The sequence below is a fragment of the Manis javanica genome, chromosome 1 (assembly GCF_040802235.1).
Source record: "Manis javanica isolate MJ-LG chromosome 1, MJ_LKY, whole genome shotgun sequence".
NCBI classification, from domain to species: Eukaryota; Metazoa; Chordata; class Mammalia; order Pholidota; family Manidae; genus Manis; species Manis javanica.
The window spans coordinates 77,511,930-77,524,930 of NC_133156.1; the positions used below are offsets into that span (position 1 = coordinate 77,511,930).

General features: G+C 32.6%; 1 long non-coding RNA gene across 1 annotated transcript in view; it reads left to right on the plus strand.

Moving 5' to 3' along the window:
• The first annotated feature begins 66 nt into the window (after positions 1-66).
• The window catches only part of LOC140848907 (uncharacterized), a 314,939-nt gene continuing 302,004 nt past the window's right edge, over positions 67-13,001 (plus strand). Inside the window, exons 1-2 of the long non-coding RNA XR_012130196.1 lie at positions 67-1,785; positions 3,119-3,192. This is a non-coding gene — a long non-coding RNA (uncharacterized lncRNA). The remainder of the gene's footprint in view (positions 1,786-3,118; positions 3,193-13,001) is intronic.

Consider the following 13,001-nt stretch of genomic DNA (forward strand, 5'->3'; position numbering starts at 1 on the left):
AAGCAAGTCCTCCTCTACTGTGGGAAAACAACTTGAAGTTCACCCCTTTGAAGGTGAGTTAGTATCATCTTCATACAGAAAAAATCATGCTAGTAGGATTATTTTACATTTCAGTGCTCTTGAACAACAGTTAGGTTTAAACTTTGTTTTGTGAGACAGTACTGGATGTTGAACCTTAATACTCTATTGCTTAAGTCTAAAGGATCACACAGAAGTCAACCCAACAGTGAAAAGGAATGGAAGTAATAATATGCTGTTTGTGAATATACCTAAAAGTAGTTTGAGTAGCTTCTCTCTCACCTCCATTATTATTTCCGTATAACACATGCTAGCTAACATAATTCATGGATTTTATTTGAATGACTATTAGCTAGAGCAGAATCACATATGTTACACACTTATTTAAAAATATATTACTGATTTTAGGACATTTCCAGATAACTGCAGTGTCAATGTAAAGATTCTCTTCCATTTCCAAATGGATTATTTGGTCTTTCAGTTGGTGGCCATTGCTAATACTTGCCACAGACTTGCTAACCAGAGATACAGTGGATGACTATATACATTTAATACTATTGCAAGAATTAGTGATATATCTACATAGCAATCTGTGGGTCAGATCAATATCACTTAATACAGTTACTAATTGTCATTCATTTAACTGTACTAATTACATTTGTGAGTTGACCCAACCTTACCTAATCACAAAAACTGTATGTATGTGTGTGTATATGCATATATGTATATACACACACATATAGGTGTGTGGGTATAAGTAACTTAATACAGTTACTCATATTGCTTTGGCCTTCTTTATTCTAGTTGTTTTCACTTGAGTCATCTCCACTGTCAGGTTGTCAAACTAAATTTTCTTTTACAGTCTTGCTTTGCTAGTGTTCTACCTTCTTTGTTGTTTTATCTTTTAATAGTTCCTTTGGTGCAAAAACAAATCCCAAGGCCAAAGACTAGTGGGACTAATGCTCACTGAAGTCAAAATACAGGCCTAACCATAGGGAGAGGATCCTTACACTACAGATACATGATGTTACATGATTATAACCAGACTTACCATTTCTTTTAAATGGTTTTGTAAGAGGCCATGAGATTAAAAAAAAAAAAGAAATAATATGGCACTGTATTTGGAGAAAAAGAAGTTTGATTGTATATATTTTTTTCCTTCAAAAAGTTCTCAGTATTTCTATAGGACTCTGTGGAGCTCTCCGTTTCTGTGCTCTAAGTGTAACTCAATGTATTTTTCAAAATTTTATTCCTTAAAAACATTATTTTTAGATGATTTGTCCCAGTATTATTATTACTTTCCCATTAAGCCTACCTCAAACTTTTGCATTTGGACAGGATTTTGGTAATTTCTTTAATGTTATAATGCAATTCAAAGTTATTTAGTAAATAAATTTGAGTTTATCATAACTTGAATAACTTATATTGTAGTTATAATAATAAACTACTGTTTATTGAAGAATTAATATTTGCTCAACTCTGTGATAAGTGTTTTCTATATCTCGTATCTTCACAAGTTATATGGGGTAGGAATAATTATCCCAGGTTAATAGGTAAAAAACTAAGACTCAAAGAGTTTAATAATTTACATGTCAGTGGCTGACCCAGGATGCCAACCCTGAACTACCTGACCTGAGAGCTTCTGCTCAGAGTTCCTGTTTGTAAGTGCTGTGTTAAGCTACATGAGGCATTTATGTATGCAACTTGAGACTGGACTGTTTCACCTTTGAAGCAGCTAGTTCACATGATTTTGTACTACTGATTGAGGTATGTCAAAATGTGTCTGGCAAAAATATTTGCTTTTGTGACTTTATGTGGACATAACTCTTGGCAGTCTGTCAGAATATTGTGTGAACTTAATATTGTGTGTGTACACATATGTACATATTACATGTGTGGATTCTTTAAGTAGAATGTTGATGATGCTTCCTTTGAAAACTTGGTGAATCTTAGTTTCTGCCCCACTGTTCAGGTAGTAGAATTGCTGTTTGATTCATAAGTTTCCTAGAGGCTGAGACCCTTGTTCTGGGAGATTATTTTACATATGAATAAAAAACAGGTGGGCTAATGTGGTATTTGTTCTTTAACAGATACATAATAAAATGAGAAATGTTAGTTTGACCATTGTTGAAGAAAGCCAAATGCATAAATTGGTTAGACATTATGGAAACCTGTGATCCTGTGATTTTGTGCTTAAAATATTTCAGTGGATTCTACTGTTTATAAGATAGAGAGAGTGTTTTCTTTAGTGTACATACAAGGTCTTTTGTTATTGAGCCATTGCATACTGCTTCAGGCTTACCTCTGGCAGCCCTCTCCCTTCTCACCCATCATATATACTCAATACACTCCTTACATGTTTACCTCAATTAAACTGAATAGCTCATAATCACCCCACATGATTACCCATTTGGCACTCTTCATTACCATTTTCTTTCTTATCCTTATAATCTTTCCTCTCTGCTCCCTGGTAAGTACCAGATTTTTATTCGAGATTCAGCTTTGTTATCTCTCTCAGGAGTCTTTCCTGACGACTGAGTTCTGTCATTGAACCTTACCTTCTTGGAACCTTTTCAGTATGTAGGTCTATTTTAGAACCTATATTTTACTGTACTTACTTACTTATATATCTCTAAGTAAACTATATATTTTTTAAGGGCAAGTACAAAGACTTTGTGTCTAATTTATTTTTAGATCCCAGTTTTTAGCACAATTTCTGCACATTTAAATGCTTAATGAGCACTTGTTGAATGAATGAATAAATGAACGAACAAATGGTTAACCTCTGTAGGAAAGAAAAGATGATCCTCACAGTTGGGGTGCTAATGGTGATTAAGTGAATCCCAAGGTGGAGTTCTGCTGCATTTTTCAGAGAACATGCAGTATGGAAAGCAGTATCTTTCCTGAGGGTCTCACTGTAATTATACTAGCTTCTTGGAGTCAATATAGTATATGTATGTCTGAAATTTTGTTATCTTGCACAACCAAATATTTATTAATATAAATTTACCCTCAAAATTTAGTAGTTGAATTTTTTCATAAATATTAAATTTCAGCAACGAGTACCATAGATCTTAAGAACTCTATTACTTTCCTTAAGGAGATCCACATGTGCTCTGGTGTTATAATCAATCTAAAGGTGGAAAGAACCCTTCTGCTTGAAAATTATGAAAAGTAAGTCAGAAAATGAGCCTATTTGTTACTACATTTAAAGTTCCATTTGCTTTGGAACTTTGTAATTTCTATGTCATGCAATCCTGATTAAAATGCTTATAATGGCCTATATTCTCAGAATTACAAATTGTTCTTTTTAAGTGTATTTTTTAATTGAATGACAAATTTATATACAGCTTAGTAGTTTTACATTTTGAAAAACACTAATTTATCATATTACCTCTTTAATAATATACCAAGCTTTAAGTTGGTTTATATTTTGTCTCTCTATAATTTAGTAAGATCATATTAGTTAGAGGTCAAGTAAGTGTTCTTCGGACATCAACTATATGTAGTTTTAAGGGAGGAAATGCTATACAATGCAGATATTAAAAGGAAGCTTAAGGCTTCTGATATTAACTAGATTCTGTTAAATAATTACTTGTTTTAGGGTATATAGAAACAATTTAAGAAAATCTGAATTAGAATGAGCTCTTATTCACTAAATAAATAAATAGCATATTCACTAAATAAATAAATAGGGGTGAGCATTGAGGTGGTTGGAAAGAATGAAATTTTGTTTGCTCAAGCTATAAACACTAAAACTTTTAATTTTGTAGGAAGATATTAAATACTCTAGTCATTCAACTTGTGTATCCTTTAGCCTATTTAATAGTCAAAAACTTGTAAGTACGTGTGATTTAATTTGTGTTGCTGAGAAACAGCGATCAAAAATGGCAATAAAAGTCACATTATGAAATAAGAATACTAAAAAATCCAGGGATTTTACTGTGGCTCATTATTCATTCCCTTTCTGGCAGCCTTCATGATTACAAATCACTTGATTGACTAACTAGACATTCTCAAAGTGAATTATGAATCAGATCCATTTTTCCTGGTTGATAGTTGGCACATGCTGTAACTCTTACATTTTGTGATATATCGAATTCTTGTAGCAGTAATAAGAGATATAATCAACTCTTTATTTCAGGAAAACTTAATTGCCTTTTCAAAAAATGAAATGCAGCTGCTAACATTTTAACAACACAATGTAATTCCTGCCTTTGTGTCCCAAGGTGGAATTCACAGTGATGACATCATTTTTCAGTTAAAAAAAAATCTTTTGAATAATTTTCCACCAGGCATAAAACTCCTATTATCAGTTGTATAGGCTGTCCCTGAGCCTAGGTTGCAAAAACAGTTCCATTTTTTTCCTTAGTATTTAAAAAATGCATGACAGAGGAATTGTACATTTTTAACATTTTCCTTGGAAGGAAATGAAGTTTTCCCTAAATACCTAATTTATAATGAGGCCATGATATTGCAAACTTAAAAATGTGGAGCATTTTAATGATTACTAATAAAGTCTCCTTTTGAGTAGGTGCAAAGGTCCATGGTGACCTGAATCTTAAATTTTTTGCATTTGTAAAACTGAATCAAGGGGTCAGTTCTTCTTTCAAATGTATTCTGTTCTCTTTTGACTTAATAAGAATTCTTCATGCATAACTACATTGGCAGTTGAGTGGCAGAAAATTCCTGTGGTACAACTGCATTTTCTTTAATGCCATCCACCCAAACAACTGAAAATAAAATGGGTTCTCTTAAATGTGATATATTCAAAATTTGAGAGTATTTCACAAAATGAGGTCTTGAAAATGGAAAATTCTCAGGTATGGGAGTGCAAGGGCTCTAGTGGTTTTAACAGTTATTATGAGATCCTCTTTTATTAATAAAAATTGCATATGATAATTCTGTGTTTTTTTGTGAAGGCAAAATCATCAAAATTAATGTAAGGTTTACATATGTAAAGATCACATAATTGTACCGGCATACTTTCCCTTATGTAAAAGCAGAGTAATTAGTTTCTTAGAGTTCTAGTGCCTTATAACTTTCTTTGTTTCTTTTAGAACTAACATTCATTTATATTAGAACAAAAAATAATTTTATTGCTATTTCACTGTCTTTAATAATTTTACAATATTTTTTTCTGAATGATCTTCTATATTAATTCATATAAAAATGTGGAATAGTAACATAATTACACATAATTTTATAAACACAATTATAAGCATTTTATTTTAGTGTTATGTTCTCTTTAAAATTGTCTAAAGTTCTTGAATTTATGCTGTAGCCACCTTAAAATTAAGTTTTTAATCCCCTAACACCATTAGTAATATGCTTAGTAGTAAAAACTATTATTACACATCTTTTAAGTGATTAAAATTTTATTCCTGATTTGGCAATGAATTATATAATCAATTATATTTAATAAATTATTGCATTCATTGGAAAATTATGACCAAAATATTAATCCTCCAAAGATGTTTTTAACAATATAAACCATTCCTGGTTGAATTGGAATTAAGGAATTAGAAATGGAGAGACAAAAGATCAACTTTTTAATTGTAGAAAAAAGCTATAAATCTTTGATAACTTTGGTTGATTTTGTGAAATCACCATGAACTAAGGTGGGGCCATTTGTTACGCTGGTTTGTTGCTTTTTACCTCTGACAGAGCTGCCCGTTGTGCCTCTCCTGGTATGCTGAGGTAAGCACTCTGGTGAAACAGGCTGTTGTTATTATAACCTGGCCATAAGACTTGGGAGTAGAAGACTTGGGTGGAAAGGAAACAAAAAATATTTTTCTGGGCTACGGAAACAGACTGAATAATTTTGATCATTTGTTTATGATATTTATGATGTTTTCTATTCTGATGATATAAAGTGAGATTTTAATAATATCTGGCATATTAAAATTGTGGCAGCTTTGAATATTTGTGGTTAAATCCTTCCTTGGCATGGATTTGATAAACTCTTTACTTTTCTTGTATAAACTTGTATATGCTAAAGGTAGAACTACAGATTAGTAGGTGTGGAATACATGATTATGATATCTTATTTTTTATTACATGAAGTATAAATGCATTCTGTAGATTTTAGGCCTTTGTAGTGTTGATGTTATAGATAATCATTAAAATAGTTTTTCTTTTAGAACTTCCTTTTAATTGGATTAATGATATATGGTTTTGATTCTGAGAAATCTACATTATTGTGCAAAAGACTCAAGGGACATGAATGTTAAAGGTGATAGATGCTGGTTGGAATCAGTAATTTAGGGTTGATAATCAAAGAACATGAAAAAGGTATTTTCTTGTACAACTAAAGGTCAAAAATATCATTTGGTGTATTTTACTTTTGATGTCTATTTAGTACTAAAACCTCAAAAAATGTAATTTGTTTTTGTGGGTGTATTAACAGTTTCCCAGAGAAACAGAACTAATAACATACATATAGCATAGACATAAACTCACATACATCTATGATTTATTTTAAGAAAGTAGCTCAAATGATTGTGGGGACTGACAAGTTTAAATTGCAGGGCAGGTGCACCGGCTGGCAGGCTGCAAATTTAAGCAGGATATAATGCTGGAGTCTGGAGGTGGAATTCTTTCTTGTCCAGTACTCTAAGATTTTGCTCTTAAGACCTTCAACTCAAGGGACAAGACCCACCCATATTATTGCGGATAATTTCAGTTAAAGTCAACTGATTGTAGATGGGAACAACATCTACAGAATACCTTCACAGCGACTCCTAGATTAGTGTTTGGTTATAACTGGGTGCAATACCCTAGCCAAGTTGACACATAACATCAAAGTTGGTTATATTTAAAAAAAAGCATTTATGTCACAAGTTAACAGGAACGCCTCTGTTCAGATTATCAACCTATTGCTACAGAACAAATTAGGCAACTTCTTGAAATGAAAACTATCAACTCCAGAGATAATAGCTGATATACATTTGTTCATTAACAAATATTAATTAAGTGCTCTGTATGTGCCAGTACTGGAAAAGAAAGGCATGTAAACCACAAATTGATTCTATTCTTATGTATACTGATTATTGTTAATGCTTAGCAAAGAGGTAAAACGTGGTTAACCCAAAGACAAACTTAATTGACAAAAGCCCTATTTTTCTCTGACTTGCCTATGTAAAGTTCATTATACAAACCTTATGATTTCCCAAACTCTAAAATTGTCAGCTTTCTCATTAATTAAATTATATTATCTTGATATTGTTCTTCAGAGATTTCTGAGAATAGTTTTGGAAATTTTTTATATTTTAGGTTATTGGTATGGTAAAATTGACTTCTTAAAGCAGTATGCCCTTTAATTTTTTTTGATTGCCATGTAGTTGATACACAACATTATATTGGTTTCAACACAGTGGTTCATAATTTAACCGTATTATTAAATCCTCACCCCACTTGTGCAGTTACTATTTGTCAACATAGGAAGATGTTACAGAATCATTGTATGCATTTAATTAATTAATTATTTAATTGAAGTATCATTGACATACAATCTTAAATCGGTTTCAAATATACAATACAGTTGTTCAACAGTTACCCACATTATTAATTCCTCACCCCCACTAGTGCAGTCACTATCCATCAACATAGGAAGATGTTACAGAATCATTGGTTATATTCTCCATGCTGTACTACCATCCCCATAACAAATTTGTATTATGATTGAGAATTTTTGTGCCCCTTTATCCCCTTCTTTGTTCCCACCCACCCTAATACCTCCTCCTTTGTAACCACCAGTCACTTCTCAGTCTTTGAGTCTACTGCTGTTTTGTTCATTCTGTTTTTCTTTGTTTTTATATTCCAAAAATAAGTGAAATCACATGGTTTTGTCTTTCTCCACCTGGCTAGTTTTACTGAGCAAAATACCCTCTAGATCGATCCATGTTGTTACAGATGGCAGGATTTTTTTTTTAATGGCTGAATAATCCATGGTGTGTATATACCATATCTTCTTTATCCATTCATTTGTTGATGGACACTTAGGTTGCTTCCATATCTTGGTTATTGTAAATAATGCAGCGATAAACATAGGGGTGCATATGTCTTTTTGAATCAGGGATCTATTTTCTTTGTGTATACTCCTAGGAGTGGAATTATTGGATCGAATGGTATTTCTGTTTTTAGCTTTTTGAGGAACCTTCATTCTGCTTTCCAAGTGTCTGCACCAATTTATATGTCCACCAACAGTGTAGGACCATTCCCATTTCTCCACATGCTTGCCAATACTTGTTATTTCTTGTCTTTTGGATAGTGGCTATTTCTGACTGGTGAGATGATATCTTCTTATGGTTTTGATTTGCATTTCCCTGAAGATTAGCAATGTGGAACATCTTTTCATGTGCCTCTTGGCCATCTGTATTTCTTCGCTGGAGAAATGTCTTTTGAAGTCCTCTACCTACGTTTTAATTGGCTTATTTGTTTTTTGGTGTTGAGGCATATACGTACTTTATGTATTTTGGATGCTAACCACTTGTTGGATAAATTGTTTTTTAATATATTCTCCCATACTGTAGCTTTCCTTTTTGTTCTGCTGATGGTGTCCTGGCTGTACAGAGGTGTTCTAGTTTGATACAGTCCCACTTGTTTACTTTTTATTTTGTTTCCCTTGCTTGAGGAGATGTTTCCAGGAAAAAACTGCTCATCCTTATATTTAAAAGATTTTTGCCTATGTTTTCTTAGAAGAGTTTTAAGGTTTCATGTCTTACATTTGGGTCTTTGACTCATTTTAAATTTACTTTTATGTATGGAGTTAGACAATAATCCAGTTTAATTCTGTTGCATATAGCTGTCCAGTTTTTGAAGAGATGTTTTCCCATTGTATATTCATAGCTCATTTACATACATTAGTTGATCATACATGTGTGTGTTTGTATCTGGGCTCTCTACTCTGTTCCATGGATGTAAGGGTTTTTTTTTTTCTTGTGCCAGTACCATACTATTATGAGTACTGTAGCTTTGCAGTATATCTTGAAATCAGGGAGCATAATATCCCCAGCTTTGTTCATCTTTCTCCGGATTGCTTTGGCTAGTTGGGGTCTTAGTGGCTCCATGTGAAATTAGAATTATTAGTTCTAGTTACTGAAAAATGCCATTGGTATTTTGATAGGGATTGCTTTGGACCTGTAAATTGCTTTGGTCAGGATGGTCATTTAACAATACTAATTCTTCCTATCCATGAGCATGGGATAGTTTTCCATTTATTTGTGTCTTCTTTAATTTCTTTTATGAGTGTCTTACAGTTTTCAGAGTACAGATCTTTCACCTCTTTGTTTAGGTTTATTCATAGGTATTTTTTTAAATGTAATTGTAAATGGAGTTCTTTTCCTGATTTCTCTTTCTATTGGCTCATTGTTAGTATATAAGAGTGCAACATATTTCTATGCATTAATTTTGTACCCTGCAGCTTTGTTGAATCCAGTTTTTAGTTCTAATAGTTTTTTGGTGGAGTCTTTAGGCTTTCTACATATACTATCATGTCATCTGCAAATACTGATTGCTTAACTTCTTCCTTACCAATTTGGCTGCCTTTTGCCTCCTTATCTTGTCTGCTTGCCATGGTTAGGACCCCCAGTACTATGTTGAATAAAAGTGGTGAGAATGGAAATCATCCTTGTCTTGTTCCTGATCTTAGAGGAAAGCTTCATCTTTTCACCATTGAGTATGATGTCAGCTGTGGATTTGTCATATATGGACTTTATTATGCTCGGATACGTACCCTCTAAACCCATGTTGCTGTGACGTTTTATCATGAATGGATGTTGGATTTTGTCAAATGCTTTCTCAGCACCTATTGACATAATCATGTGGTTTTCACCCTTCTTTTTTGGTAATATGGTCATGTATCACATTGATTGATTTACGAATATTATACTGTACTTACATCCCTGGAATAAATCCCACTTGGTCATGATGGATGATCCATTTGATGTATTTTTGAATTTGATTTGTTAACATTTTGTTGAGGATTTTTGCATCTAAATTCATCAGGCATATTGGTTTATAATTTTCTTTTCTTTTTTTTTTTGTAGTACCCTTGTCTGGTTTTGGTGTTAGAGTGATGCTGGCCTCATAGAATGAGTTTGGAAGTATTTCTTCCTCTTCTGCTTTTTGGAGTACTTTATGAAGCATGAGTATTAGCTGTTCATTAAATGTTTGCTAGAATTGAAATTGGTCCAGCACTTTTGTTTCTTGGGAGTTTTTTGATACCAGTTCAATTTCATTGGTGGTAATTGGTCTGTTCAGATTTTCTGTTTCTTCCTGGGTCAGTCTTGAAAGGTTGTATTTTTCTGCAAATTTGCCCATTTGTTCTAGGTGGTCCAACTTACTAATATATAATTTTTCACAGAACTCTCCAGTAATTCTTTGTATTTCTGTGGTATCCATTGTGACTGTTCCCTTTGTGACTGTTTTGTTTATGTGTGTACACTCTCTTTTCTCTTGATAAGTCTGGCTAGGGATTTATGCATTTTGTATATCTTCTCAAAGAACTAGCTCTTGGTTTCACTGATTTTTTTCTGTTGTTTTATTCTTCTTTTTTATTTATTTCTTCTCTGATCTTTATTATGTCCCTCCTTCTACTAACTTTGGGTTTCATCTGTTCTTCTTTTTCTAGTTTCTTTAATTGTGAGACTGTCCACTTGGAATTGTTCTTGTTTCTTGAGGTAAGCCTCAGAGTTTTCTAGGTATAATATAATAATAATATTGTTATGTACTTCCCTCCTAGAGCCACTTTTGCCGCATCCTACAGATTTTGGCCTGCTGTATTTTTGTATTCATTTGTCTCCATGTATTACTTGATTTCTATTTGATTTGTTCATTGATCCATTGGTCATTTAGAAGCATGTTGTTTATCCTTTGTGTGTTAATGGGGTCTTTTTCTTTTCTTTGTGTAATTTATTTCTAGTTTCTTACCATTGTGGTCTGAGAAGTTGCTTTATACAATTTCAGTATTTTTTAATTTATTGAAGCTCTCTTTGTGGATTAGTATGTGATCTACTCTAGAGAACATTCGATGAACACTTGAGAAAAATGTGTATCCTGTTGCTTTTGGGTGGAATGTTCTGTAGGTATCTGTTAAGGTCATCTGATTTAATGTGTTGTGCAGTGGCTCTGGTTCCTTATTTATTTCCTGTCTGGTTGATCTGTCCACTGATGTAAGTGCAGTATTGAAGTCCCCTAATCTGAATGAGCTACAGTCTATTTACCCCTTTAGTTCTGTTAGTATTTGTTTCATGTACTTGGGTGCTCCTATATTGGGTGCACAGATGTTTATAATGGTTATATCCTCTTGTTGGACTGACCCCTTTGTCATGAGGTAGTGTCCTTCATTGTCTCTTGTTACTTTCTTTGTCCTGAAGTCTATTTTGTGTGATACAAATAGTGCTACTCCTGCTCTTTTTGTCCCTATTATTTGCATGAAATATATTTTTTCATCCCTTCACTTTTAGGCTGTGTGTGTCTTTAGGTGTGAAATGTGTCTCTTGTAGGCAGCATATAGATGGGTCTTCTTTCTTTATTCATTCTGCCCTCTATGTCTCTTGTTTGGTGTGTTCATTCCATTTACATTTCAGGTAATTATTGATAGGTATGTACTTATTGCCATTTTACTGTTTTCTTATTGTTTTTGTAGTTCTTTTCTGTTTCTTCCTCTCTTACACTCTTCTCTTGTTATTATGTGGTCTTCTTTAGTGTTGTGATTGGATTTCTCTTCTTTAATTTTTTGTATATCTATTATATGTTTTAGGTTTGTGGTTAGCATAAAGTTCATGGATAGTTTCCTAACTATATAATAGTCTATATTAAGGTGATGATCACTCTGTTTTTAATACAATCTAAAAGCACTTTTAGTTTCTTCTTCTTCCTCCATACTTTTTGTGTTAGATGTTATAAACTTCATTTTTTTATGTATCCCTTGATGGATTTTGTGTATAGTTTATTTTCCTACTTTTATTTTGTGTCAATTTTGTACTTACTTGGTAAGTAATTGGTCTACTACTTTTATTGTGGGTTTATTTTCACTGGTGAAAACTAGGCTTAAGAACATTTCCATCTACAGTCCTTTAACATGCCTGTAATGCCATTTAATGGTGGTAAATTCCTTCAACCTTCATTGATCTGTTTAATCTCTCCTTCAATTTGAAAGATAATCTTGCTGCGTAGAGGATTCTTGGTAGATGGTCTTTCTGTTTCAGTACATTAAATATTTTATGCCACTCCTTTCTGACTTGTAAAATTTCTGCTGAGAATTCTACTGATAGCCTGATGTCTATATAAATGATCATTTTTGTCTTCCTTGTATGCCCTTTAATTTATAAGTGAAAACTCCTGTATCAACTTTCATTGCCTTTATTTTCATAACAATAATAAAAATTCTTATAAAATTAAGAACTTATTATATGCTAGATACTTTATAAACTTTCTCTCTGATTTCCTCAAATCATAGTTTGATTTTAGAGATGAATAAACTGACATTCAGAGAGGTTACGTAACTTGCCCATGATTACACAACCAGTAAGTTATGGAACAAGATTCAAATTCAGTTTTGTCTGCATCAGAAGCCCATGGTTTTTTTCCTGCCCTACTCAGCTTATCTTTGCATGAACCTTAGCTGGGCTCCTGGATCTCTTGAGACAGCTTATATAATTATATATTTGCCAATATATAAGGATTCATGTTAGTTTCCATTGTAATTTAGAGCTAATAAAAATTTCCATCTTCTGAACATGTAGTTTTTGCCAAATAACTAAAATGATTCATTTCTGTTTTTGCCTTGGTTGCTTATAAGCTCTTGGTTAATGTTAATAATCATTTTTAGTAATTTCCTCTTCTGTAGTTCCTTTTATAATCATGTATTATACTTTTTTCATTTAATTACTGAGCTCTCCCTTATCTTTAGTTTTAAATTAACCCATGTAAAATATTTAAAATTTTAAATAAACACACTTTTTTAAAGAAGGGAGGTA